We start from the raw sequence: 5,288 nt of genomic DNA, 5'->3' as shown, positions 1-5,288 counted from the left end.
GTTTGGCTTTTTGGTGAAGAGGGGGCTTTCCTGCACGTTGGAACTGATCTGGGGCCTGGCCCTTAAAGGGTGGCTTCCCTCTTCCAGCTCACCTGGGTCTCCAAACTCTTCCCCCCCCTCGGGCAGGGCAGTTGCTGCCCCTCTGGTGGCAGGGACAGGGCAGGCAGCTGGGGTTGGTGGTTTAATAGCCGCAAGGTGGAGGCCTCCCTGCCACCTGCTGTCATTAGGCTACGGGCAGCCCAGGGGCTGGAAGGCTGGGTTAGTGAAAGGGGCAGGCAGAACTCTGGCCCTGGGCTGGGGGTGGCTCCCTTGCACCATCCCATGGGCTTGGGAATTCCCCAGAGAGCGGATGGGGGCGGGTGATGTCCAGAGGGGGACTACCCACAGAAGATGGCAATGCTGTGCGTTGGGTGTGTGTGTGTGTGGGGGGGGCTGCACATAACCCCCCCACCAAAGATCAGGGACTCTGGCCCCTCCCTGTGAGGGCCCTCTGGGGGGCCCCCGCCGGCCCTCCGATGCTCCCACTTGGCTCTTATCTGAGCTGGAGCCTGGGCCCCTGCGATTAGCTCGCAGGCGCGGCCTCAGGGGCTCACACCTCCCACCTGAGTCCACAACCCCAATCCCACCTCCCCCAACCGACTCTGGGCCTCAGTTTCCCGCTCTCTGAAATGGGGACATTAAGAGTCTCTGCTACGCAAAAATGTGAACCTCATGCCTTGGGCACATGGCCGCACAACGGAGCGCTCAAAACGTGGAAATTGTTGTTGAACTATTATTACCAAGAAGATAATCTTGTCTCTCCTCCTAGAAAGTGTGGGTAGTCAGGTTCCCAAGAGGTGATGGGAACCTCAGGTGGGGGTGGGAGGGTAGGGGTCAACAGGATTTCGCGAGGAGCCCTCCTAGGTATGTTGGACGCCCTTCCCCACCCCCACGCCTTAGACTGTGCGGTGCCCCCGCGCCTGGCAGCCCCGCCCTCTCCCAGACCCCTCCCCACCGTGTAGTGCCCCCATCGCAGCGCCCTGGCTCCCTCCCTCCGACCCCGCCCCGCTCTCTTTTCCCGTTGCCAAAGCTCGTTCCTTTATCAAGTCTCTAATCCCCATTTTACAGACTTGGAAACAGAGGCACCACTCTTGGGGGGTGAAGTCTCGAGTTGCTTAGTCTAAGGGGCGGGGGTGAAACTCTGAGCCCGGTAGGTCTATCCTAGGCGCTCGGTAAGATGGGGACGAGGGGGTTCCGGACCAGGCTAGCGTCCCCAAATCCCATCCAGACAGAGCCCCAACCTCCTCCCCTCCCTCTCCCCCTGGGGCGCTCCCAGCCCAGCCTGCGCCCTCGGCATCATGTACGCTCGGGCCCGCGGCGCGCACTTTGCCCACTGTCCCTAGATAGGGGGCGGGGTATGCCGCGTCCCTGTTCCCCTTCCCTTTTATTATTTATTATCATTTAAAGGGGCCGCGACCTGAAAATTTCCGTCCACTCTCTCCCCTTCCCCAGCACCCCTGTGCTTATCGAGCTTCGTTGGACGAAGCGCGGGGGGCGAGGGGGCGTCCGGGAAGGCGGAGGGGGCCTCACGAGACCCCTCCCCGCGTCCCGAGCCGCGGCGCTGAATCACCGGCGAGGTATTTGCATCTGAGAGCGATTTGTCACCCGGTGATTTGTCTGCGGGGCGGTGAGCGCGCCGGTAGGGGGGAGGAGGGAAGGGGCGGGGGAGGCCGCGCGCGGGGAGACTTTTACCAATCGGGTCGGTGGGGGGTGTAGACGCGGACTCGGCTGGAGACTCGGTGAGTAGGCGCGCGGCACAAACCCGGCGGTGGCCGGGAGCCAGCAGCGCGCAGCTCGCGGCCCGGGCCGGAGGCCAGGCGCGGCCGGGGCAGGGCCAGACGCCAGCCGTGGGGCATGCGCCCCCCGAGTGGGCCCTGCGCCCCCCGAGCGGGCCCCGCGCGGTGAGGCTGGGGCAGGGGTGGGCCGGACTTTTAAATCGCGCGTTCGGTCCCGGGTGGGCGCCGCGCGCCCTGGTAGCCCATGAGGGGGGGTTCCCCAAAGTTGGTCAGGGATGTGGGTGAAGGTCCAGGGCCGGAAAGGCGATCCCAGTGGGTCGGAATTGGTGTGGTTTTCTCTGCGACTCCCTTGGAGATCTCACCCCCTGCCATATTGTACGGGGGCGGACGCGGGGGTGACCGGGGGTCGCGAGCGTGTGCGCCCCCTCCCAGCGGAAGGAAGTGGTCTCTATGCGCGCGCGGGGGGCTGTGGTCAGGGTTGTTTCATCTACTCCCGCTGGAATCGGTGTTTTATTCGGGAGCCCCGAGGGGAGTGGGAGCGCCGGGTGGGGAGGGCAGTTCCCTGGCGACCCTCCCCAGCCTGGATGGTTTATTTATAAAGCGTCGGCTCTGGGGCAGAAAGGGGCCCCTGAAGGGGACACCACGGGGCCCGCGGCCGGGGTGGGCTCCGCCTGGGCCCTGACTCTCTGGCGGGGATCCCCGGGAAAAGCGCCCCCTGCCCCGTTCAGTGCCTCCCCCCGCTCAGACACAAAAGCGGGCGCAGGAAGCTCGGGGAGCGCGCGTTGGTCAATTCCAACGTCCCGCGGACCCCGGGCGGCCGGTTTGTCAATAATCTTCCGTTTTCAGTCGCCCGGCCCGAAGGGGTTGCCCCCCCACCATGCAAATCGGCCGCTTTCCAAGAAGCCTTTGAAATCGGACTGGGGTTTCTGTCGTCTTATTTCTTCTCCCTTTTCAGTGTTTCTTTTCTCACTTCCTCCGGGCCGCCCCCTCCGGACTCTCCTAGCCCCCTCCCCAGCTTTTTGCCCCGCCCTCCCCCTCCTCTTCCCTTCGTGAAGTGAGGGCCCCCTTTCGCCACCCGTGGGCCCCAGCCTTGCACAACTCTTTAAATAACCGTGTTTTGCAAGCCCTGGGCCGAGCGGGTGACCTCTCTCTCCGGGAGGCATGGGGGGGGAGGGTGTGGCCCCAGATCCCTCCCTGCCCCCCATATCCAGGTCCCAAGGGCCACCCAGCACCCCCCCCCATCCCCGCCCGGTCCCTGCCAGGGAATGCCTCTCCCCTAGGGTTGTCATAAAGTGGGGGTAGGGCCTGAGGACAAAGGGCTCTTGGGGGGGAGGGGTCTGGAGGGGGTGGGCGTCACCAGCTTAGGGTTAATGGCGGCCATGGGGGGGGGGGCCCAGGCTAGAGCCCAGGGGGGCTCCGGGGTTCCCACCTGCCCCCTCCACCAGCCCCAACGTGGAGGCCTGCCCTGCTCCCCTCCCCCACCGGTGGACCCGGAAGGGTCATTAAACCCAGCAGGCCTGTGGGGGGGTGGTGGTGGCTTGAGGGGGCGTGGCTTCCTTTGGCCTCTTCCTTCTGCCCCCCAAAGAGGGGGGGCGTTGCCCAGAGCGTTTCCGTGGGGAGGGGGGGCTCGTCTTGAAGTTGTCAAAGGTGGGGGAGGGGCAGCAGACCAGACTAGACACTGGGTGAGAAATGTCCCTTCAGCACTTCTTGGGGCTGGTGGGGGGGGGGGGTGACCGCCTGTCCCCGGGGGGTGGGGGCTGGGTGCTATCCTGCTGCCTCTAAGGACAGGCTGTGCTGGTCATTCTCCAGCACTATGGCCTCTGAGAGGGTCTTTGTGCCCTGGGACCGCTGCCCCTGCTAGATGCTGAGGCACTTCGGGGACGGGTCCCTCCCTAATTTCCCACAGGGACCCCCCCCACCTGACCCCCCCCACTGCCCTTTCACCCATCCTGCTGGAAGACCCAGGCACTGGGGAAAGGGCCCCTCCCATGACTGGGGAGGCTGGGAGGGTCTACACTGCAAGACTCCCCTGGGGCGGGGGGTCAGGCTTCTCTTACCAGGTCACAGGAGGGGCCGGGAGGGCAGCCAGCCTGGTGACCCAGTGTCCGCCCACTACCAGGAGCCTCTGGCCACTGGACCCTCCTGTGTGGGGGCCCCCTTTGCCCCAGGAGCTGCTCAGGAGCCTTTGGGGATTCATTTGTTGTTTGGAGTGGCTCCTGGACCCTCCTGTGTTCCCGTGATGTACCATCTGGGGTGTCACTGCCGGGCCTGTTGGGTTCTGCCTAGTCTGTTTTATTGGTGGCCTGGGCGGGTGGGGGTATGGCCTGGGCTTGGGTGAGTGGGCTGGGGTGGGACCTGCATCCTCCTGTCCTTGGTGGGGCCCAGCTGTGCCGGGCTCTGGGACATCTGTACCCAGAGCCCGCCTGAGGCCCTGGCAAGGTGGGTTGGCAGTGGTCCGAAGGGACCCCGGGCTGGGGGCAGAGCGCATTGCCTTCTGGGACCTTGGCCCCACTTGGGGTCCCAAAGGGCAGGGGAACTCTCTGCAGAAGGCACATGGGGGGCTGTGTGGGAGGCTCTGACGTCACCCAGACCTGGTTCAACTCCCAGCCTTGCCTGGAACCTGCTGTGTGTCCTCCAGCAGGGCAGCTCTTAGCCTCAGTTTTCCCCATCCGTAAAATGGGGACCCTCCAGCCTCCTTCCCTAAGTCCAGTGAGTGTCTGCTGTGCTCCCGCCTTTACCATCACACACTCGCTTCATCCCTGCTTGGGCGCAGCAAGGTGGGTGCCATTCGGGCACCATTTTGCAGATGGGGAAACTGAGGCCTAGAGAGACTGAGGTTTAGGCATGGGGTGAGAGCATGAGTGGGGAAGCTTTAGTCTGTATACAGCAGGTGCTTAATCTGGGTCGGCCGTCGTGCCTGTGAGATGCCCGGAGCCCCCTGGGCGAGGCTGCACCAGCACAGCCGTGAGCAGCACCTAGAACTCAGAACCAGAACCCAGAACCCCAGGACTCTGGTGCCCGGTAGCTGGCTGTAGCCAATCAGAAGCCAGAAACGCCCTGTCCCCCTGTTTCTGTTTATGAAGCCATAATCCGAGGTCTTTCCCTGGGGTGCTGTCGTCCACTAAGTGTTTCTCTGTGGCCCAGACGGGTGGGGGCCGACTCGAGGCCCTCGGGAGTCCAGCGCGGGGTGACCCTGCTTCCCAGCCCTCTGGAGGGTGGACAGAGTGGGGCAGATGGGACGAACGTGCTCCTCCACCTCCAGGGAGGCCCCCAGGTGTGCACACTGATGGACGTGGATGGAAAGGATTTTCCCAGAGGCCTCTGAGGTCCGACCTCTGTGGGGAGGAGCCCAGGCGTGGTCTGATGGTCTCTCCTGTCACCTCCAGGTTTCTGCAGACACGTGAATGAGCCACCCGCCAGCCGCCGCCCCCCAGTGCCCGGTGTGAGAAGGAGGCGTCGCCCGCCTGCCGCTGGCATGCCCCGCCAGCCCTGAGCCTGAGCCCGGCGGCCCCC

Source organism: Physeter macrocephalus, unplaced genomic scaffold (assembly GCF_002837175.3).
Source record: "Physeter macrocephalus isolate SW-GA unplaced genomic scaffold, ASM283717v5 random_442, whole genome shotgun sequence".
Classification (NCBI taxonomy): Eukaryota; Metazoa; Chordata; class Mammalia; order Artiodactyla; family Physeteridae; genus Physeter; species Physeter macrocephalus.
The sequence above is the reverse complement of the archived record's forward strand: the minus strand, read 5'-3'. Positions refer to the sequence as shown.